Source organism: Protopterus annectens, chromosome 2.part2 (assembly GCF_019279795.1).
Source record: "Protopterus annectens isolate FY-2018-M chromosome 2.part2, PAN1.0, whole genome shotgun sequence".
Taxonomy (NCBI): domain Eukaryota; kingdom Metazoa; phylum Chordata; order Ceratodontiformes; family Protopteridae; genus Protopterus; species Protopterus annectens.
In genome coordinates this window covers 231,072,686-231,097,683 of record NC_056730.1, presented here as the reverse complement: position 1 = coordinate 231,097,683, position 24,998 = coordinate 231,072,686, and positions in this window count along the sequence as shown.

The window sequence follows — 24,998 nt, the reverse complement described above, 5'->3', positions numbered from 1 at the left end:
GAGACAATCCTGATGAACAGTGGTGAGATGGAAAAGAAAACCTATGTAGAGAAAGAAAAGAAGTCAAAGGGGAAGTAACAGAAAAGATAAAGGCAGAAAAGAAATAAAAAACATAAGTATTTGGAAAGGAATCAAAGTAAAGAATACAAAGAAATGGACAGGTATGAAGTGCGGGACAACTTAATAGTTCCATTGGGTGTAAAAGCACATGAGGTAAGAGCATATTAATAAAAAGACATTTTGTGACATTATATTTGAGATTGTTTTTTCAATGGAAAGTTTTCTTGGAGAATATGAAAAAAGAAATACTGTAACCCTTGGAATCTGTATGTGATAAAAGCATGTAATAGGGAAACAAAAGAGAAAATTAATATACAATTTTTGAATGGAGGTAGAAATAAAGAATTTGAAAGGACATTTGAAAACTTTATGTAAAGAAGTACAGGACATTGCATAAGTTTATGATAAAATGGGTTCATGGACTGGTTGATGGGAATGTAATATTGTATTAAAAAAATAGAAAGATAAAAACTATATATGTAGCAAGCATGATGAATATAGAGGTATATCGAGGTGTTGTAAAATACTGGGAACAACCTGAACATGTTTTTTTAATGGAAAAGAAGAACATTTGATAAGTAACTGTGATAAAAGAAAATGTTATATTTACAGAGAAATATATCATGATGCAAAAAATGTGAATTGCACTGTTATACATGTAACAAAATTGGACATTTACAGCTGGATTCCAAAAAAGAAAATACAAGTAAGGAAAAAGAAAGAGAAGAAAATGAACAAAGAGAAGAAATTTGAGTAGTAATAAAAATAGAGAAAAAATTAGATGAGAAAAATAGTGAAGAGGACATAGAAGAAGGCTATGAAATAAATGAGGGATAAGACATAAATTCGGAGATAGTAAAATAAAAAAAAAAAATCCATTAGTAAAAATGCAAATGACAGAAAAAGAAAATTTACAGGGGCAACTGGAAAAGAAAAATGAAAGGAAATGAATGAAAAAATGTGGTTGGAATTGGTATAATGGTTAAGTTGCTTGACTTATAGACACAAGGTACAGTGTTTGATTCTCACCTTTGGGGGAAAATTGGCTAGGCTTAGAATGGCTCATTAAGGCAACTAGCCTAGTGATTAGTTATAAACCTATGAATCAAAGGGAAAATAAAAAATGTAGAATGTCTTCTGTGATTGTGAATAGTATTAAGAATATAGTAAGAAAAATCTGGATTTTAGAGTAGTATTATACATGTGATGATGCAATTGTATTAGAAGGCACTAGATTTTTAACAAAAGAAGAAAGATTACAAACAGAAAAACTATGGAGAGGAATGATAATCTGAAATTTGGGAAATAAGAGATGTTCTGGAATAACCATACTCTGTATCACTACAGTAAGATATTAGATGTGACGTTAGAAAAAAAAATGTTAAGATTAACCATTGTAGATTTAAAATGAAAAGAACAAGTATATAGAATTATAATATTAAAGTCAAAGTCAAGTCAAAGTGAGCTTTATTGTCATTCAGACTGTACAACAAATAGCAATACTTCTAACTCAATGTGCATGCAATATATACTGATAATATTAATACAACAATGACACATATACTAATGCTAATCCAACAATGACAACAGTAAGACGTTTATGCTGTGTAGGAACAAGTACAGTGACATGCACCGACTATTCCACTAACATGTCTTTGTCAATACCCCAAATATTGCACAGATAATATATTGCACAGATCAGAATCAGACAGATTTCAAATTGCACGGAATGCTAATTTGGCATATTGCACAGAATGTTAACTTGGCATTATTACTATTGCACACAAAGTATAAGATATTAATTTCACAGAGTTATTCCATATCTCTGTGAATTACTTCTGCACTGTAACTCCAGACCTTGATGACCAGCATGGTGTATGTTATTAATGAAGTTCAGAAGTCTGATGGCTTGTGGAAAAAAGCTTCTATTAAATCTGGTGGTTTTGCAACATAAGCGGTATCTCCTGCATGAAGACACATACAAGAACAGACCATTGACAAGGTGAGTGCAGTCTTTCACTATTTTCATGGCTCTGCTGAGGCACCAAGCAGAGTGCAAATCCTGGATAGTGTTGACTTAATAATTCTCTCCGCCACTTTTACCACCCTCTAGAGAGATTTGCAATCTGAAACCATGCAGTTTCCATACAACACCAAGAGATTACTAGTCAGGATGCTTTTGATGGTCCCCCTGTAGAAGGTTGTGAGAACAGAAGGCGGTAGTTTTGCTCTCCCCAATGTTCATAAAAAGTGTAGATGCTGTTGCACCTTCTTCACAATGTGATTAGTGTTTATTGACTAAGACAAGTTTTCAGCCCCCAAGAACTTGGTGCTCTTCACCCTTTCTCCTGTTTTTCCCTTGATTGTAAGTGGGGAATGAGCCTTGTCTCTCTTCCTGAAGTCTACTATTATCTCGATTGTTTTATTCACATTGAGGGCCAGGTTGTTGTTGTCACACTAGCCAATCAGTTGGTTCACCTCCTCTCTGTAGGCTTTTTTGTCACCATTGCTGATGAGACCCACCATTGTAGTATAATCTGCAAACTTAATAATGTGATTTGTGTTGTACCTATTGATGCAGTCATGCGTCAGCATGGTAAACAGCAGGGGACTCAGGACACTTCCTTGAAGTATTCCAGTGTTCAGTGTGATGCTCATCAAGGTGTTGTTGCCTATGCATACCTTTTGTGGTCTGTCAATAAGAAAGTCCAGAAACCAGTTTTATAAAGGAGTGCTAACACCCAGATGGACCAGTTTCTCAATCATATATTGGGGGATGACTGTGTTGAAGGCCGAGTTGAAGTCAATAAGTAACATGCAGGTATAGCAGTTTTTGTTCTCCAGGTAAGCCAAAGATAAGTGAAGTGCCAGTGAGATGGCATCTGTCGTAAACCGATTGGATCTATAAGCAAATTGGAGTGGGTCCAGTGTTGCAGGATTCTTGAAGTACTTGGGTACTGTGGCTTTATGCAAGGAGATGTTGAATATGTCATTGAAAACAGTAGTTAATTGGTAAGTACAGTCCCTAAGCATCCATTCCAGAATATTGTCAGAACCAGCTGCTTTTTTTGGGTTTACCCATCACAGTGCTCTTTGAACATCCACTAGGTGAAGGCAGAATACTTCATCTTCTTGGTTGGTGGGCAGTTTCATTGCCATTGTATAGTTTCTCTTCTCGAACTTGCTGAAGTAGGTGTTGAGCTCATTGAGAAGCTCTGAGTTATCAATAAACTGAAACGGTAGGGGCCTGTAGTCTGATATAGATTGTATATCTTGCCTCAGACACCTGAAATCTCTCAGGTAAAAGAAGTGACCCTGCATTTTCTTGTTCATAGACCCGCTTAGCCTCTCTTATTCCTCTACTTAGTTTGACTCAGGCTTCCTAAGGGCATCTTTGTCTTTAGATTTAAAGGCATCATTGTGTGCCTTCAAGTGCTTGTACACTCCACTTGTGAGCCAAGGTTTCTGATTTGCTTGTGTGATGATGCTCTTGATGACTGTCACATCATCCACACACTTTGATATATAGGCCATTACAGACTCTGTGTACTCATCCAGGTTAATTTTCTGGTCCACAGTAGCCGCCTTTTTGAATATATTCCAGTCCATGCTTTAGAAGCAGACTTGGAGTGCTGAGATTGCTCCTTCTGGCTGTATCCTTATTTGTTTCCTGGGTGGATTTCCTCTGATTAACAATGGCCTATATGTTGGTAGTAGCATAATGGACAGGTGGTCTGAGTTACCCAAATGTGGATGCAGTACTGCCTTATATGCTAGCTTGACATTGCTTTAGACCTTATCCAGAATGTTCTCTCCCCTCATTGCAAAGACCATATGTTGGAAATAATGAGGTAAAACTGTTTTCAGATTAAAATCACCTCCTATTATGTGAGCAAACTCTGGATTCTGGTTTTGCAGCTCACTGATTGACTGATAACGTGTATTCTGTGCCTTGTTGGTATTGACATTTGGGGAAATGTACACCACTGTGATGCTCACACCATTGAACTCCCTTGGCAGATAGAAAGGTCTGCATTTCAATGGTATAAACCCAATATTTTCAGAGCAGTGTTTAGTAACCAACTCACAGTTGGTGCAGTGGTTATTGTTGACATAGATATAGATACCCCGTCCCCTTGATTTACTGCAGAGTGCCTGGTTTCTGTCTGCTTTAAATAATGTAAGCCCTTCTACACAGACTGCACTATAATGTATATTTGTTTATTTATTTAACATTTGTTTATCAGGAAAGTCTGACCTGGAATGTGGAAGGAAATCAGAGTACCCAGAGAAAACCCACATGAATGCAAGGAGGACATGCAGACTCTGCACATAAAACACTACAGCCGAGAATCAAACCAGAGAGAACCTCTTGCTGTGAGGCTACAATGCTATCACTGCACCACTGTGCTCTTATATTATTGTTTAACCATGTCTCAGTAAATATAGGTACACAGCTGTTTCTCACCTTGCTATGAGTGGCTAACTCCAGTCTTTTGTAGCCTATTTTAATATCCAAGGAGCAAACATTGGCCAATAGCAAGGATGGGAGTATACAGGCCTGTATGGATTAGCTTTTAACATGGCAGAGAGTTCACCATAAGATCTGTTCTTCCTTGTTCTTTCACGCCGTTTCCTTCTTTATCACTTTCTGTATGTGGCAGCAGACAGCTTTGCTTGAACAAAGCAGTTTGGACCATGTTTGAGTATAATACCTAGTTGCTGTAGTTTGTAGGCCTCGCAGACCCTGCAGACAGCAGCCCAACAATATTTCTGCACTGTGTGAGCTTAGGTGTCAAATTTCAAGTAAGATATCTCAGTCATAACTTAGTTTTCCTTCTGTATTTGTCCCAGATCCTTTTCTTTTCAAAGATTTTGACATAAAACAAGACAAATAATGCACATTTTCCTATTGAGCCAAAGAAGCCACTGCCACACAGTGTGCCACCATTTGTTTTTGTGTTTATACTAACTGTAAAGAAAGGGAGTGATTATTTCATAATATTTTAGACTGTGTAATGATAGATATGAATATTATAATAAAAGGAGACTTTAAGAGGCAAGTGCAAAAGAAAGGAAATCATATGAGAAAAATGTTAAAAGTTATAAGATGTAGTAAGTTAAAACTTTGAGACAAAAATAAGGGATATGTATAGGGCTGAAAAATATTATTTTATAGTATCAGAAGGTTTAGTTATAGGAAAAGGGGAGGTAGTAGAAACAAGATTTTCTGATCATCTTGCAATATGGCTAGACATAAAGGAAAACAAGGATTATATAAAAACAGGCAAAGAAATAAAAAAGGGTAAACAAGAAAGCATGGAATGAAGAAGAAAAGAGATTAGTAATATAGTTATAGAAATATATTGTTCTGAGAACATTTTATAAAAACTGGTCTGAATGGTGGATGACATTAAAGGAAAAATATAAAAAAATATTTTTACAGTAGCAATATGATGTGATAAAAGTAGAAAAAGGAAAGGAAAAGTATAACAGAACACATAACAATGACTTGGATGATTTAGAAAATAATGATAAAAATACTTTGACAAAGAAAAATAATTATATAAATTAAATTAAGAAAAAAATAAAAAAAAATATTTAACCAAATAATTATTTACAAGTAAAAAGAGAAGACACCAAGTTTCTTAAGCAGATTAATAAAAGAAGGTAGTAGTATAATGAGAGAAATGAAAAAAATAAAAGCAGAAGTAAAAAGAACTCAGAAAAAGATTATAAACAGTGTAGTGCAAAATGTACAAGAAATGTTTAAAGAAAAAAGAAGGTAATGAAAATAACATGGAAAGTATAAAAGTTAACAGAAAAATAGAATCAGGAGCTGGAAAAAATATTTCTTTATATGAGGCATATGAAGTATTAGGACAAGTAAATATAGATTAAACTGCAGGAACAGATGAATAGATTATGGAATGTATAATAATGTAATATATTGGCCAAAAGAAATATCTTTAAAGACTTTAATGAATTATTAAATAAAGTTTGTATGTATAAATAAATTTGTACTGGAATGCTTAAATGAATATGAAAGAAAGAAGGTAGAATACAATTTAAAACTGGAGACTGATAGTACTGAATAATATTGATTATAAGATCTTTAGGAAAATAATATAAAAAAGATCTGAAACTAAAATGAAGAATATTATGGAAGGTAGTATATACATAATAAAGAGGAAGGGTTGCCAAAAATTATCAATGATAGAGAAATTGTGGATGATATTATAAACACAAAAGAAGAAGGAAAAATCATGAAATCAGACCTTAATGAGGGATTTGATACAAAAGGACATGGCATCTTATGGATAATAATGAAAGAATGTAATATAACTGAGAAAGTTAGGAAATTATGAATACTTGGAAATGGCTGGTTAAGCCAACAGGTGCATATGAAGAGTGCTGTAAAGACAGGGATTCCCAATGAGTTGTATACTCTTTGCATTAGTCATGAATGTGATAGTATGTGAATGAAATTATAAAATGAAGGAGGTGGGGTATATAACACCTGAATGGTTAAGAATTCCTGTCAGGTTAACATATGCAGTTAACATTATACTTTATTTATTTATTTAATATTTGTTGACCGGGAAAGTCAGACTAGGACAGATACTATTTTCAGAGGAGGCCCAGAGAAAACACTCCAAATGTATGTTTTTGGAATATGGGAGGAAACTAAATGAAAACTCCAACCAAGCTAGAACTTCCAATAAGTGACCTCAAACACCTGCTGTTCATAAGGGTCATTTGCATATATCCCGTGTGCCCCTGTTACAGGAGGTTTGGAAGGTCACTCATTGGAAGTTCTAGCTTGGCTGGAATTTTCATTTAGTTTTTTCTGATTGGTTTTTCAGTGTGATCTTCTAACTCTTTGTTTTAATATGGGAGGAAACCAAAGCTCCCAGGGAAACTCATATAAATGCAGTGAGGACATGCAGACTCTACACAGAAGGCAGCCCGGCTGAGAATCAAACCCGGAGAACCTCTTGCTGTGAGGTGACAATGTTAACTGCTGCACCACTGTGCCACCCAATAATATTAGCAAAAAAAAAAAAAAAACAATTTGGATAAAAGAAGTAATAATTTGCACAAATGAGTGTCTAGTGGTGACAAGGATAGCTTTAAATAAATAGAAAAGTAAAAGTTTAGGTCATGTAGTAAATATAGGTGGGCAGATTCAGTAAACCCCACATGGTCTGCTAACACCATGTGCATATCGCGTCATGATGCGCACATAGTAGCACACAGTTTTGTATTGAGAAAGTGGCTCTACATAGTGTGTAGAGCCACACAACCATGTAAACACTGTGGCATGCTAATTATTGCATAAGCAGCTGAATTGTATGCTAATCAACTGATCCAAGATGGAGGAGCTATTCAACAAAATATAAAGTAACAGATGTGAGCTATACATGGTAGAGGTGATAGTTAATCATTGTCATACTCAAACATGAGAACTGGCTCTGCCAGGAATTGCACTTGCATGTCTGCACCCATGGTCATATGCATTGCTGCTACCTGAATGTAACTGATGTCTTCTGGATGAGTTCCCCTCACAAGGATGTCCAGGACCACAACCTCATGGCCTGTTGCTTCTGGGTGTGGAAACCTCAATCTCTGATAGAGCAGTGGAAGTATTACCACTATGGTAGTGTGATCGGGCATGGCCACATCGGCTAATATCCGATGATGTGGGTGACCAACACCCATGTGGATGCCATGGCCCTCCCAGCAGATGTTCCTTCACAGACACCACCCATTCCATGTCATTCATTTGATCCATTGAATTGGCAACATGGTGGAGGCAGTCACGCATGTCAGCCTGTGCCACGTCAACAACCTTAAGCATTTCTCTTGAGGACCTATTGGAAAGTGTCTCCACCATCATGACAGCCCTAAACATATAACAAGTGGCATGGGTAGACACACCTGGATCAGGTGGAGGATGGATATTAGGCCTCCTCCAAGCACCCCTAACAACCCTCCTGCATGGCATCTTGGACAGACTTTGGCTACAGCCACAGTCAACAGGTACTGAAGCCATAGTAACCACAATTCCCTGATTGAATGTCTCACTCTCCACCTGTACAATATCTGAGGGCTCAATGGAATGGTTTGTATAGGTCTACTGGCTGTGTCCAATGGAATTAAAGGAGGTGGATGAATGTCAAACTCAGTGTCAGATTCAACCTCTATTTTGGCCACCATTATCTTCAGAGTCTGCTGATACTATGACATCAGGTGGTAGGAGTCCCACACTTCTGCCGTCAGGATAACCTGTGATAATAAGCAACAAAAACAGGAAAAAATTAATACTTACACTACTATAGTCCAATATATGCTAACAAACTATCAGTGGTGCAACTATTACAGGAAGTACAGCAAAACACACAACAATCCTGACACCCACATCACAAACTAAATATTGATTTGAACTGCTGAACAATACTGACATAAAAATGTTTGGCTTACCAATTGCAGATGATTGTAGGCTCGCTATGTTGGATGGTCCCCAAACAAATTAAGCAAAAGGTAAGGGCACCATCATAACAATAAAAAGTAACATGGGGGGGTTAAAACATTTTCCCCTTTATATCTATAGTAATGATACTTTTACCAAGAACTTGGATGATATGCCCACCCCAAGCCCATGTGTAATCAACCTGTGGTATAACTGTATCAGTCAACAGCTATTCCCCCAAACAAAATTTAATGTTAAACAGAACTTAAGTATTGCTGTCAATATGTTACTACACAAGAAGTATTTAATAATTGAGTTAAGTAAGCCTACATGGAAGCTCCACCTGGGACATACTTGTCCTCCCTGAAACTGTAGCACCAACATCAATGGCATGCTGTTGTGCACTTTCCATTGAGCTGTCTATATCCTTGACAGTGGACAGGGGCTCATCATTTGGTGTCAGTGGTGTTTCTGCAGTACCCCCCCCCATAGCCATCCATTCACAGGCTACTGCAGCTGCTCTCCTCTGGATCAATGAAATCGTGTCAGTGGCCCTATGGTGCACCTGGTCATATGACCTGGTCTGGCCACCTACTGCCTTCACATGACCCACAATCTGCTGCCAAATTTGCATTCTGCCAGACATATCCCCATGTCCCCTCTCAAGCAGAAAGTCACCGTGCCACCTAAATGCTCCCACAGTTACTTCACTTTCGGGGTCACTGAAGTGGGGTTTGCAGGGATTGAGATGCCTGGGTGCCATAGTCTTAGGTGACATAAAACACAAAAGAAGGATAAAGCTCTTAAATAAAAGTATGGCTTCATTACAACACATAAAAGGTAGCATTTCACTATACAAGAAACATAAAACAGTCAAGATATTCAAATATAAAAAAAAAAGAAATTGTGTGGTTGCAACATGTAACAATCACTTAAAAGCAAGGTTGGATCCAAAACGAGGAGAGTAAAAATAGCAAATATTTTTTGTGCCAAAACAGAATTGCAACTTTGCTAGCCCACCCCCAAGACAACAGGCAGATGACACATTTTGCTAACAAGCCATCAATGAAATGCTAAAAGTGCTATCAAATAAACTGTCCCTGAAACATCTGTACACATTTACCACAAAACATTCCATTTTATGCAATTACCACTCATGTCCACCTGTGGCCAGAACTTCCTCAGAGGTATGTATGGGCCACACTAGAAGCCTAACACCCCTGTGACATTGACAAGAGAGGGCATTTATATTTCACCGAAATAATGATAAAAAATGTAAAGAGAAAAGCAGTTGTAACATTAGCACTTGTGATGACAGTTAACAAGGCTGTGCATCTGAGAAAGTAAATTGCCTTGACAAACATGCCTACACCATCAGTACACTTCTAAGAAATGCATACAGATAAAAGTAGCATTTGCTAATATGTATATAAATATATATGTGTGTGTGTGTGTGTGTGTGTGTGTGTGTGTGTGTGTGTGTGTGTGTGTATGTATATATATATATATATATATATATATATATATATATATATAGATAGATATATATAGATATATATATATATATATATATATATATATATGTATATATATATATATATAAGGTCTATATTACATCATTGAATGCTTAGAAAAGAGAATGATGATTAATTGACCCCATGTAAGTGAAACCTTACAATGTCGAAAACTCAGAACAGCGATTTTTTTTCCCAAGGGAAAAAAATCGCTGTTCTAAAAAAAAAACTTTAAAACATTATATAAAATGGAGAGCTTCACCCCCCACATTCCCCAAAGTCGTGGGCTGTGCCCCACACACCCCTCCTACTTAAATATACCAACTCTGAGATTGCACTACAGTGCCAAAAATGGCAAAGTAAAGGAAGGGGCCAAGCAAATTCTTTTCCAGGGAAAGAATTTGCTTAAAAGCAGCTTCACTATTTTGCCTTTTCATTCTTTTATGTACGATCAAGACGCATTTGGAAGAATTCATCTTTGATCATGTAATAGAAACCAGTACCAGAAAGAAAAAAACGCCACAAACAAGAAAACACAGGTAACCTTGAGTCCTAGAGCCAAAGAACCAGTTGAAAAACCTTTTCTTAACGCAAGTTTATTAAATCAAAATAACAGCGTTTTCGCCACTATCCAATGAGTAGCTTCATCAGAGATCAAACACAAGTGCTAGAAAACACACCTTTATATACGCAGGAAGTGATTCAAACACATGTCACCTCTCAGTGTAAAAGCTAAAGGTGTAATAAATATAAAAAACAACATGTTCAAAAAATCAATTAACAATCATAAAATACAAAGCAACAGCAAAATGTTGTTGCTTCAATATACTAAAAGCTAAACTTTCAAGTAAATATCATCATACCTGATGTATGAGTGCTTTAAAGTAAAAAAAATATATGTATATATAAAAAAATATAAAAAATGTGTAAAAATACAAGATACAAAGGACAAGGCATACCACAAATAAGGAAATATCTATCTGAAATAACTCCTAAGTCTTAAGACTACTGAAATATTGCAGTTTTCATTTAATCCTGGAAACCTAAAGGCATCTAGCTTTAGCTGCCACTCAAGTTCCCGGTTCTCCAAAATCAGAGAGGATGGACCCCCCCTAAAACAGTTAAGATGTCCTTGTGAATCTTTGGGATACCAAACATGACCGGCAGTTTAGGGGAAGAGATGTCAATAAAGTTGTAAGTGTCGACATCAATAAAGTATTATGCAATTGTTGTCCTGCTTTCTACATAGGGAAGACGGACCATAAGGCCAGTGAACGGTTCTATCAACATTCCTATGCTATTAAAAAGAATCTTAATGACAATGCATTAGCTAAACACATTAGCAATCACCGTGGACATATCTTTTCATTTATGGGGATAGATCAAGTCCCTATTTGTTTTAGGGGGGGTCCATCCTCTCTGATTTTGGAGAACCGGGAACTTGAGTGGCATCTAAAGCTAGATGCCTTTAGGTTTCCAGGATTAAATGAAAACTGCAATATTTCAGTAGTCTTAAGACTTAGGAGTTATTTCAGATAGATATCCCCTTACTTGTGGTATGCCTTGTCCTTTGTATCTTGTATTTTTACATATTTTTTATATTTTTTTATATATACATATATTTTTTTACTTTAAAGCACTCATACATCAGGTATGACGATATTTTACTTGAAGGTTTAGCTTTTAGTATATTGAAGCAACAACATTTTGCTGTTGCTTTGTATTTTATGATTGTTAATTGATTTTTTGAACATGTTGTTTTTTATATTTATTACACCTTTAGCTTTTCAACTGAGAGGTGATGTGTGCTTGAATCACTTCCTGCGTATATAAAGGTGTGTTTTCTAGCACTTGTGTTTGATCTCTGATGAAGCTACTCATTGGATAGTGGCGAAAACGCTGTTATTTTGATTTAATAAACTTGCGTTAAGAAAAGGTTTTTCAACTGGTTCTTTGGCTCTAGGACTCAAGGTTACCTGTGTTTTCTAGTTTGTGATGTAATAGAAACCCATATATATATATATATATATATATATATATATATATATATATATATATATATATATATATATATATTCTTACTGACATTTCAGCATATCCAGTATATAGCTGAAAAATGCAAGCATACCTTATCAAGATTAATAGTCTTCTGTGCAGATATAGCCTAAAGAATATCTTCTTCTGTGTTATCCACATAAACAAATCTCTTCACCTCCAGATTCCCTAGCTACGCAGCTCTTTTTTATAATGTAGATTTAGGGATGTTCACATGTTAAATATGCAAATGAGGTGTGAACTCATTAGAATTGCTGAATCCCAAATACTTAGCTCAATGTCACAGATGTAAACATAGTGCAGGCACTCCGTTATTGTTTGTTACTAATGGATTTCAACTGTGTATAATTATTGGCAGGGAGAAGGAAAACACAACATCAATTTAAACCCCCCTACCTCCAGTGGGTGTGTCAGCCAGGCTAGACTTACAAAGTGTTCATAGGTTCATAGGTTCATAGGTTTGTACTAGGCTATCAGCCCTATGGCCTATACAAGCCTAGCCATAACAGTTCCCCGGCTATTTAGTCCCAGGATATTTACTTCTAAAAAACAAGTAATCTCCGTGGTATTCCCGAAGTCTCAAAACAACCCACTAAACAAGTGTAGTGGGTCCAAAAACAAAACAGTGTAAGAAACTTCTCTGTGTGGAAGATTTTCAGTCCATACTTTTCTAGTTAATCACTGTATATTAAACAGATCAGACAACAGTAGTAGTGAACTTAAACTCGGTATGTCTCCTTCACCTTCTCTTCATAAAAGACACACAGGTTTTAAGTTCCAGATCCTGGATCGCATAGACATGGGTGATCTTGAAGGAGACATCCCGAATATTCTCGAGAAACATGAACTTGTGGCAATAAAAGCTTAACTCTTTTAGGAAGCCTGGACTAAACTACTACTGTTCAAGTGCACTGGAACTTAGAAAATTGCCACATTGTTTACATGACTAATTTTATTTTATTCTACCAGTTGATTTTAAATACAGTTTTAAATCAGTTGCAATTTAAGTGTATATTTTGTTTCTATCATCATGCATACATTTTTTTTTTATTTTTATTTTTTTTTTTTCCTGGTTCTTTTTTCAAAATGATATGTAATAACAATACTAACTAATTATACAATTATATATATTTTTATAAATTGTTTTTTAGGGTTCTTGTACACAGACCTGAAGAAGTCAAGAAGGACAAAAGCGATCTTTGTTAACAGTAGGTTATGAAAATAGAACTTGATTTTTACATGCAAAATGTATATGTACATATTTATATATATTTTTTGATTGTCAAATGAACTAAGCTTGATATATTTCCAGCCATGTAGTATATTGTCTTTGAAAAAATCACAGCCTTAATAATCTACTTAATAATTTGGTTAAATAAGAGGTACCACATCATTATAAATTTTATTTAAAGTACATAAGGGTTATTTTATTATGACAGCTACTAAGTAGGGCAGGACCAGCTCGAATGTTCCACTGATGGGGGAAGGGATGTGAATTTAACATGTGGACCAATAACACTTTGTTTTACAGCACAATAAACCACTCCCATGCCTGATAAAAAGTATATATATATATATATATATATATATATATATATATATATATATATATATATTTAGAAAGCTTGTGAGGAAATGATTACCCTATTTTTGTGTTACTTGGATCACTTGTCTGTGTACTTAATAAAGGACCTTCGACTGGAAACAGACTGCCTGCCTTACTTGGATTACTTTTGAATACTTAGTAATGCTGTACAATTATATATTTTCTATTATTATTTTTTGTTTTGTTTTGACTTAAGACGAGTTTAAGTTCGCTACTACTATTGTCTGATCTGAATAATATACAGTGATTAACTAGAAATATATGGACTAAAAAACTTCCACACAGAGAATTTTCTTACACTGTTTTAGGATATTTACTTCCCTGATTCCCTGTCTAGCAGGGTGACTCACGTGATCCCTGGGGTGAATTTCCTATCTACAATCTAATCGTCAAGGTTCCTTTTGAAGAGGGCTAAAGAGGGGCTCTGCTTGTCATGTATGGCTAGTCTATTCCAGAGTATGAGGAGTCCCTGGGATAGGAACCTATCTCTCCAGCATGTTTGGTTCATTGTGATGACCAGGTTTAAATCCCTGGATCATGTTGCTCTGAGGCATTGGGATTTCTTTAAGTGTAGCATGTCCAACAGCTCTGGGTTTGACATGGTCTTTAGGCAGCGATCGCCTCTGAGTAGAAAATATGCGATAGTGTACAGGTGGAGTTTTTTTAGATGGTCAGCATAGGGCATCTGCTTTAGGCCTGTGATTCTTTTAGTGAGATATTTCTGTGACCTTTCCAACTGTTGCAGATGTCTTGTGAAGTACATACCAAACTGGGCATTGTACTCTATAATGGGTCTAATGAGGGATGAGTACAGTGGGACAATGACTTCCTTTTTTCTGGATGAAAAGCCCTTAGTTATGAGATGTACCACATAGAAGGATTTCCTGACTGTAAGATCACTGTCCACCTGTGTCCCTAAGCCATTTATCACACTTTCAATGTTTAGTCTACTGCCACTTATGTGGTAATTCATGGCTACATGGCTTTTCCCAAAGAGGATAACTTTACATTTCTTGGCATTGAGCTTGAGCCCATGGCTGTGGCACCAAGCATTGTATCTGTAAGGCACTTTTGTAGAATATCCACATCATTTGGGGATTCGATAATGGCTAACAGTTTGCAGTCATCTGTGAACTTTGTTAGCCAGAGTCCCTTAGTTTTGGCCTGTACTTTGTAGACATAGATGCCAAACAAGAGTGGTCCCAGGACTAAACCCTGAGGTACTCCACTTGTCACTTGTCTGGAGCTGGATTTGGAGTCAGCTACTTTTACAGTGTGGGTTCTGTCAGTAAGCAAGTTGGCAACCCATTGAGTGACGTAGGGATTAATGCCCAGTTTAGTAAGTTTATCTATGATTCCAGAGTGGGGGATGGTGTCAAAGGCCTTGGTGAGGTCCAGATAGACTGTTTGTACCACTTTACCCTCATCTACGGCTCTGGAGATTGATTTGAAGAAGTCAATCAGATTGAGGAGACAAGATCGGCCCTTCACGAAACCAAACCGGGTGGGGTCCAGTGTTTGAAGGTTGCCATTGTCTTTGTTTATACGTTCCATGGATTTCAGATCAGGCTCATCAGACAGTTCCTGGGGTCCAAAGTGGATCCCCCCTTGTGGAGTGGGATAACTGCAGCTGTGCACCACTCATTGGGCATGAAGCCTGAGGTGAGGCTATGATTAAACATGACACTTAGGTGAGGTGCCAGTTCATTTTGTAGTTCATGTAGTACACAGCCCAGGATGTCGTCTGGTCCCATGGATGCTGTATTCTTAGCTTTGGAGAGTGCATTTTTTATGTGTGGCCATGATTACTGGAATTTGGCAATCTTCTGGTATTGAGATGGGCCCTTTAGGGGGAGAGGGGGGGTGAAGTAGGCACTGAATTGATCTGCCAGGATATTGGCAATATCCTTGCAATCAGTATATTTAATGCCATTCTGTTGTAGCTGAGAGCAGATCTGAACATTGCCATTTAGAGTCTTGACATAACTATAGAATGTCTTTTGGTTGTCCTTAAAACTTTTGGCAATTTTATTTTTGTAACTAGCTTTGGAGGATTTTATGAGGGATCTCAGCTTCCTACTGAGGCTGGTAAGGGAGTTTTTTGTATTCTGGGATTTTCCTCTGTTTTGCAATAGTTTCTTCCTTCTGTTGTATAATTTGTTTATGGCAGGGGACCCCCAGATTGGCTTATTTTTTGTGGAGGAGAGTGTCTTGGTTGTATTTGGAATTTCACGATTTATGCACGAGCGGATATGCTCATACAGTGCCTTAGTGTAGGCTTCAGCAGTCGAATTTTCAGGGTGTCGTGAAGTTTGTCACTCCTGACTTGAGTAGCACAAAGTCGACTTTGGAGAGGTTTTTTATGGAGGTTTTCCTACTGGGGAGTGGGGGTGGAATGTTGATGTTAAGGGTGATTAGCTTATGGTCAGACCTGACCAACGAGGGGGGTGACCACTGGTTTGGAGCTTCAATCTTCCATGTTGGTAATTTACAGGTCAAGGATATTTGAGCCCCTGATGGCACTATGGATTAGTTGATCCAGGGCATTGGAATTTATGAATTCCAAGAACCACTGGGCAAAGTTGTTGGTACCCAAGTAGATTTCCCAATTAATGGCAGGGTAGTTGAAATCACCCAGTATTAGGGTGTTAGGCTGTATCTTAATATTTTCCAGTATGTTTAGAAAGGTGTAGTGAGAATCTTGGGTCATAGTGGGGGATCTGTAACAAGCTACAATTTGGATTGTAGTCTTACCTAGTGTTAGTTGCACCTGTAGTATTTTAGATGCATTGTGCTGTGCAACTAGCCTAGAGGTGTGAATATCCTTGGTGAATATGGACACTTCACCAACTTTAGAGTTTCGGTCCTGGATTGGTGGCTGAAAAGTGTGGTAAGAGTTGTAGCCTGGTATTGCAGGGGTGCTCTCTGAAGCCTTGAACCAAGTCTCAGTTACTGCACAGATATTGATGTTCTCCATTTTTAGGAGTGCCTCCAGAGAGTGCATTTTGAGGTTTAGACTTCTAGCATTGAGTAGCATTACCTTCAGATTTTGCATGCTTTTATCTGTTACGCTGGTAGTGTTGTCAATTGAGCCTTGTCTAAAAAAGGCACTATAGGGATGACAAGTTCCTTAGCCAGTAACCTAAATCCCAGGGGCAACAGATGCAGGCCATGTCTGGCAAAGCATTGTGGTTTGTCGATCATGTTGTCCCAGGCAGACAGATACTGGATCCCCTTTGAATGACACCAGAAGCTTAGCCAATTGTTGAAGTCAATCATTTTGTCCTTATACTGTGGTATCATTCTGAGTGAAGGCAGGATGCTACTCAGAGTTAGGGTCATACCTGCCTGGGCCACATCCGAGAACTCTTCCATGTCTCTTTTCATGTAGTCCAGGGAGGTACATCTCAAGTCATTCACTCCAACATGGATAACGACAGAGTCATATTTGTACTTGTTGTGGAGTGACTTGAGTGTATGTGTTATGGTGTGGATCCTGGCTCCCAACAGGCAGCTGACAGTAATTTTCTCCTTGTTCAGCCTGGTGAGTGGGTCATCAGTGTGCCTGACTATGGAGTCACCTATGACTAAAGTGTTGGGTACATTGTCTTGCCTTAGGGGCTGTTGTTGGGTGGCACACTGGTATTTTGAGCTATATGTCACTTTGGTTGTGACTGGTGTTTGCGTTTCAGCTTTGGATGTCCTTGTTGATTGGGCAGGTTAATGTTAAGGGCCTCTGCATATGTGGGTTTAGTGTTACTATGTGTGGGTGTTGGTGCTGTGAGTTTTGAAGAGCTATGTGTTACTTGAGGCATAGTGCAGGTGTTAACTTTCTCATCTCGACTGTCTAGCACAATCTTGGCTGGCGAGAGCTTTGCTTCCAGTTTGGTTATTTAAGTGCATCTCTCACAGGTTGTAGTGTTGGGTGGTAGGAGGAGACGGTTGTCTGTGTACATGAGGCAATTGCTGCATTGCCCCGGCATGCCTAGATTCACCAGGTGGACTGGAGAAATCACCGGAAGCTGATCCTTGGACATGCCTGGTTTGGCTATTTTTTGTAAAGTACAAGAGCTGTTTTCCCTTACCTTGGCAAGGTACTTTGCAATTATAGGCCGTTTAGGGCCTACGATTAGTTTCTCCTTATGTACAAGGAGAGTTGAGTGATTGTATCAGCTTAAGGTTTCCTAGTGCTTTCCAGCAGGTTATGGAACAAGTGCTAGTCACAGGGATTCAGATTTTAGTGCTACTACTGAGCAACCAGCTAGTTCTAAGGGAAAATTTGAAGAGCAGACTTTCTGGCACCAAAAATAGTTTAACCTTAGCCCTGCAATACACAAAAATGCACATTTTTAAACCAGAAAGTTGAAAGGGATAGAAATCAGCCCAAAATAGTCAATAAAATTACAATTCCAGAGCTGGAAACCACTCCTCTAGTGTTAGATAGGCAGTACAATGCTCACTACTCCCACTAGTAAGCAGTAGGACTTCCCTCTACCACAGCAAGGTTTGGATAGCTTTGAATACAGACACTAAAGTCCTGAGACCAGCAAAACCTGGGATCAGGACTATAAGATAGCATTTTTTTTTTTTTTGGTTAAAACAGGCTAAACAAATGTTGAAGTAATCATATCAAGTTTTCAAATGTATGTATACAGCACACATTTCACAGTTTCTGTTCAGTAACATCAAACCTCCGCTCCATTTCTTGGCAACTGTGGATTACTGCCATTTAATATCCTCACACATTTTAAGGATAATAATACAGAATGCCTTATGGACAAGATGTCTCAGATTACTGGTTAGATAAGAGAAGCCTAAGCAACAAACACAGAGAGATAAGACACAGCTGCATTTATGCAAGCAATACTCATAAATGATTATGTCAGAAATGGTTGTTTGATCACTCAGTGCATTGCTATTAAAATGAATACAAGTACAAACAACTGTCATATATTTTGTTACTTCTGTGCATGACGTTGCAGTTGATTTTATGCACAATGATTTTAATTCTCTACTGCAAAGCTGTGTGGCAAAAAGGGATGAGGCACATTTACTGTGCTTTAAGGGTTCATTGGAGTGAGAGTTCAAATCCAGACCTATGCAAAAATATTTCATGTATACCAACAAAAATGTTGTAGTGGTTGTTTATTTAATACATTTATTTTCTTCATTTCACTTAATTTTCCCCTTTTCAGTGATTGCAAGGTGTGCAGCTTAGCTCAAACAAGGGAAACAGAGAAACACAATGAATGCCAGGCTTAGCTGTGCTTATCTCATTTCTGCGATGCTTACCAGTGAGCAAACTTGGGCTATTGGCCAACACAGGAAGCAGACAGAACAATTGCAGACAGGACATAGGTAGTGTAAAGGACAAAAAAGATACATTGCTGTAATTTTTGTTTCCATCTTGCAACACCACTAAGCAATGTTATCCCCTAGAGCCATCAAACACCTGCAAACAGGATGCAGTCAACAATTTAAAATAGATAGATTCTATCACTTCTGTTAGACAATGGGCAAGCATGCCAATTGGAATTGTGCAGTGGTTAACACACAGAAATTAAGAATGAATAAGGAATTATGCATCTGTTGTATAACCACTTCTGTGGCAGCAGGTGAAAGTGTAGGACTGCAGTACAGATGGTTCTGGGTTTTAATACAGGAACTGCAACATATTTTTGCTGTCTTGACAGTCCAATTTACAGTAATGAACAGGAAAACATACGTGTTATTTCGATATTCCTGTGGCAACAGGTGTAAGTGTATAGGGTTGCCCTACACATGGCCATGGGTTCACTACACATGGTCCTGTGTTCTAAAACAGGACATTTCAGACAATTTTACTGTTGCTCCATTTCACATTATATTAAATATCAGTTATAACACTTTATACATAATTATAAATTGTGGAGCTGATATGAATTATATGTATGAGGAATAAGACACCTTTACTGTGTTTTGATGGTGTACTGTCTACTATGTTTCTGTACATATATTTCTACAATGTGGACTTGGATGACCTCCACACATAAATAAGATGCACACACAAATAAATCTATGTACAAGGACCTTGTCATGCATATGTCTGTAGTAAAAAACAACTTTAGGAGTCAAGTGTAAGACTGTAGTCAGAATCTGTGGGTTCAAAAATCATGAATAACAACTATACAATACTGTAATTCTTTAATAATATTACATAAATTAACATCTATACAAGTGGCATAAATGCCTTGCTGTTAATGGTAATTTGTATAATTGCACCAAGCATATGTGCAATATATGCGCATTGCAAAGATTACTTTGAGCAATCTGTAATTATAGTTTGTAGTTGTTAGGATGTATACATAAATGTAATACTTCAGATAAAATAGTTGTATAATTGTGATAATGCATTGTATGACACGTATGATGGTACTAATTTTATCTCTTTTTTTCTCTCACCCAACCCTTATCTATTTTTTTATTTTCTATTTTATGTCATCAAAATGTCTCCATATCATCAATTTGTGACAAATCGCTACATGTTTCACAGCACAGCAAGATAGGCCAACCCCAGTAGGTCAGCTTTCCCCACTCCACTAGCTCCTCCACCGACTCACAGTACATTTAGGACCCAATGTGGCAGTACTGCCTTTGCTGCTCCTGCACTACCTGGGGACATCAGGTAGCTGGTGTTGTGGAGCCCTCTGGGAGGACTGGTGGAGGTGGGGATTTCATCACCTACCAGAAGATAAAAGGATTGGTGTGTAGGGCCATGCACAGCACCATTGGTATCTATGCTTGATGGAGAGGCTGTTCTCCCTCATGGTCTGTAGGAGGAGAAGATGTCAAGCACTCCAGCAGTCAGTGGAGTCTGGGGTCAGTGATGACAGTCCTGCAGGTAAAGACTACATTCTCACTGTCCTCATGTTTCACGAGCATGAGCTTGAATTGTTCCATCTCCCACCCTAATAATGGTGTTCCCAACCTTTTGTGTCTCTTTAAATCCCTGTGTTTTGTTTTGTTTGTCCTCTTTGTTTGCATTTACTTCCTCACATACCCAACTTACCTAAACCAGAAATACCAACATTCCTTACCCATCATTCTTCTCTTACTGAAGTGAAAAAATGGAGACCTGTTGCACAAAAACATATCGTCCCATACATAGTTCTCCATTTTGCACATCTTCTTGATACACTTGATTTGGTCTAATTGACCGTACAACATGATTGTATTGTCATTACCCTTCTTTGTGGAGGTGACAGTCCAAATTCAGCTAATATTCTCTACATATTTTCATTTTACACTGTTGAAGAAATGGATAGCTATGGTCCTTTCCCACATCCTTCCTGCACATTTCTATATTGCTTTCCCTTTATTCCTCCCCTACTTGACACCAATTACACCAAATTTCTGTTCTGATGAGGTTCGAGTGCAGTGTTGTTATATCATCCTCAACTGTGGATATGATGGCCTGACTTATGAGGTGCAGAATGTAGCCTTTCCATACTGCTGTGGACACTTGGTAGTCCAAGTTCAAATTGCTATTTATGTGTGTTCCCAAGACTTGCAGCATTGGGTTTCAGCATAGCGGGAGTGGTGTCAATGCTGTAATTAGTGAGGAATTCCACTTTGCAGAAAGCAAAAATAATGACACATTTTTTGTGTTTATTTATAGTCTGTGTGTCTTTAGCACGGATCATTTGTCTATGTTTGTCCCTCTTGTAGTATGTTGTCATCATTGCAAGACTTCATGATTGCAACTAATATGCAATGATCAGCAAACTTGGTAAGCCAAAGGCCATATAATTTAGCCTGGACTGTCAAGAAATAGATGCCAAACAGTAAAGGCCCAACCACAGCTCGATGGGGTATGCCAGTGTTGACAGCTGTATCGGTAGAGGTTGATTTAGCAACTTTCACAGTATGTGTTCTGCTGGTGAGCCAGTTGGTTAACTGCTTATTGACATAAGGGTTAATCTCCTGCTGGGACAGTTTCTCAATGATACCTGAATGGGGATTGTGTCAAAACCCTAGGCCAAATCAAGATAGGCAGTATGCACTGTCTTACCTTCATCCAAGCCTATAAAACAGAATCAATGGGCTGTGACAACATCCCGATCTCCTATAACATGACTCAGCATATACATGTCATGGTTGGATACACACTTCAACATAAACCCTCCACATGGATTATGTTCTCATAGAAGGGTGTACATCAACATCCATCCTTCTGATTTGGGGGGGCACCTGATGCACGCATGTATAGACACATTATGACTCTCCTCATCTGTGAGGTACATCAACATATCATCATGGACTTTTTCTAAATGGACACTAGTAATAACCTAGCTGTGTTCAACAGACATGTGAGTTGTTAATGTTACATCCATGTCTGTTACATCTGCTAGATTTCTCAAAGAGGTCATAGAGAGCATGCATGATGACAACATTGTCATCCTGTTGAACTTGACCAGGCCAAGGGATTTGACACAAATCCACATGGAGGTATTCAGTCAACACTCGAAGAAGTGGCCATAAACACCTATATCACCAAGTGAGTAGATCACTGGATCATATATGTGGCATCTAAATATGCTGAAATTTGTGAAGTGACCATTATCTTGGTTCCAGTAATCAGGTCCATACATCAGGTCTGCCTGCTAGTCTCTTTTCTGTACATTATTAAAGTCACAGATGTCACAAATGACATACACATCCTGTGTCTACACAGCTGACTGGAGGACTATAGACTGTGGGTAATCATGGACTCCAACTGTGATATCAGTAATCAACACACACCAAAGATTACTGCCACAGCTAGGACAACACATGGGATGAAACAAAAAGATGGGGGGTTGTTACATTATGAAAACAATCACACAACCCAAAGATAATGTAGGCATCGCAACCCTAAGAGCAGACCAAGTGTTATGTGACCAGTGTCTTGGAATAGATGGCATGTGGAACATCCATCAGCATGTGGCTACAGTGCTGACTACTCCTTTGTATGTGACACAACCACTGAATATGGGCAGGATATCCTCATCAAAGGCCATAATACCTCCATAGTTCACAGCTTTCTTCACTCCAATAACTCAGTACAATGCATCCTTCTTCATTTACCTCCCTACTCATCTTCCAGTGATGTGTAACTAAAGTGTACCACCTTTGCCACAGTGAGCTGTCAAACATCTTATTGGCTATACCTAGGTATTCTTTTTGTTGCATAAACATTACTGTCTGATAGTGCGGAACACCCATCAAGGTGTTACACCAGATGCATGTGTGATACCTGTTCCAGTGATGCAGTAGACTTCACAGACTACAATAAACTCAAAAAATGCTAGTAATAAATGTTGTATAAACACTTCTTCAGGCTATAAAATTAGAATAAAAAGCAAACATTTAAATACATATTTCATTAACCACACTTAATGACTCTCAAGTCTCAATGGTAAAAAAAAATGTAATACTGTTTAAATATTGACTAAATTCAATTTCAACAATGATTGATGAACAATAAAATCTCTACTTCCAATAAAAATTAAACATCCAGTAGTTAGAGTTATTTAAAATGTATCATGAATTTCCTTAAGGACTGGTTTAATACTTAACATTTGATTAAGCCCTGATAATTGGTGTGCAAGAAACTTCAGTATCCATTTAAGTTCTGCCTTTTCCACAAGGTTAACCATATTGCCTCCTCTAATTGGATTAAAAATGTTTTGTAAAATTAAAAACCTGAAAGTATGCATATTATCTGTCTCCACTATAAGCTTATACAAAAGCATTAGTAAATAAATGCACTCTCTCAATTTTCTATTAGTCTTGCCCATACAATAAGTGGGGCAGACTAAACATTTCACAATGTAAATCACATATTTACTATTACAGCCTCCAAATGCATTCAGTTTAAAAGATTTTAAAGAAATAGGATGTGATATTATATGGACAATATACACAATTATAACATTTATAAGTTCCCTTCTTTTTGAAGACAGTTCTAGTAGTTGTTTTCGGCTGCTTCCTATAACATACACAATTCTTTAGATTCTGTCCTTTTTATAACCAAATGACAATTTACACATGGTGCCATTTTTAAGTTCTGTAACATGTTCAATTATAGGCCAATGTTTGTTTTCAAAATACCTTATACCATACAAATTAACATGCATCTAAACTTAGTGTTTTGTTTGTCTAAAGGGACTGATGCTATAGATGATGGAGCTGAGAATATAGGTTTAGAGAAAGAATCATGCTTAAATAGTACTTCATCTTTAATGATATTTATTCTATGAGAATAGTAACCCCTTTCTTAAACTCTTTAGTCAGATCAAGGATCTGATGGCATCAATTATTAACACTAGTATTTAAAAGTGAAATTCTGACCATTTGTCCACTAACAACATTATCGAAAATAAAGGGTGGGTGCATGCTTGATATATGTATATTATTATAGTGTTTTATATCTTTTCTACATAAAAATGTACCTAGAGTTCCTAAATGTTCCTTAAATATAGTAATATCTAGAAAATTCATCTTATGTTCATCTATAGTCTTTTTAAACCACAGAAAACTCATAATCAAAGAAATAAAAGTAAAACAAAAGTAAAAAAAAAGAAATAAAAGTAAAAATAGAATCAAATAAGGAAGAGTCATCATCTCGAATGAGAAAGATGTCATCCACACACTTACTATAAAATACTGCATTCTTAAAAAAATTGAATATTATCAGCATTAAGAATAAAATGTTGTTCCCAATTATACATCACAATGTCTGTGTATGTATTAGCCATTGGAATTTCCTTTGCTACACCAAGACATTGCTTGCAAAACTTATTTTGGAAAATAAAATGTTGTTAGTTAACACAACATCCAATAGTGCACAAGTAACATCAATATGTGACCTATTGAAGTTCAGTGTTGAGAGTAGGTGTGTTCCCTTATTGGAAATGACTGAAAACATAGAATCTAAGTCTAAAATAAATGAGGTTTGGAATAGATCACTTTGTCCTGGGACATCTTCAAGTGCGGCTAGATACATAGATTAGCAGGAATTAAGAGAATAAGAGGGGGATAGGGTTAATTGGGATGGAGGGATGTTTAGGAGGAAAGGAGGTAAGGGTAGGGAGGGGCATAGAGGGTTCTGTCAAGTGTAACTGAGGTAGGAGTCACATTTTTGGCATGAACTTGCTAAGGCAAGTTCATGTCCTAGACGATCTTAAGTATTCTAGGATAACAGGTAGGCCTCGGGTTAAGGGTGGATGGTGGGATGGTTGATGGCAGGTTTTTTTTTTCTTCTTCTCTC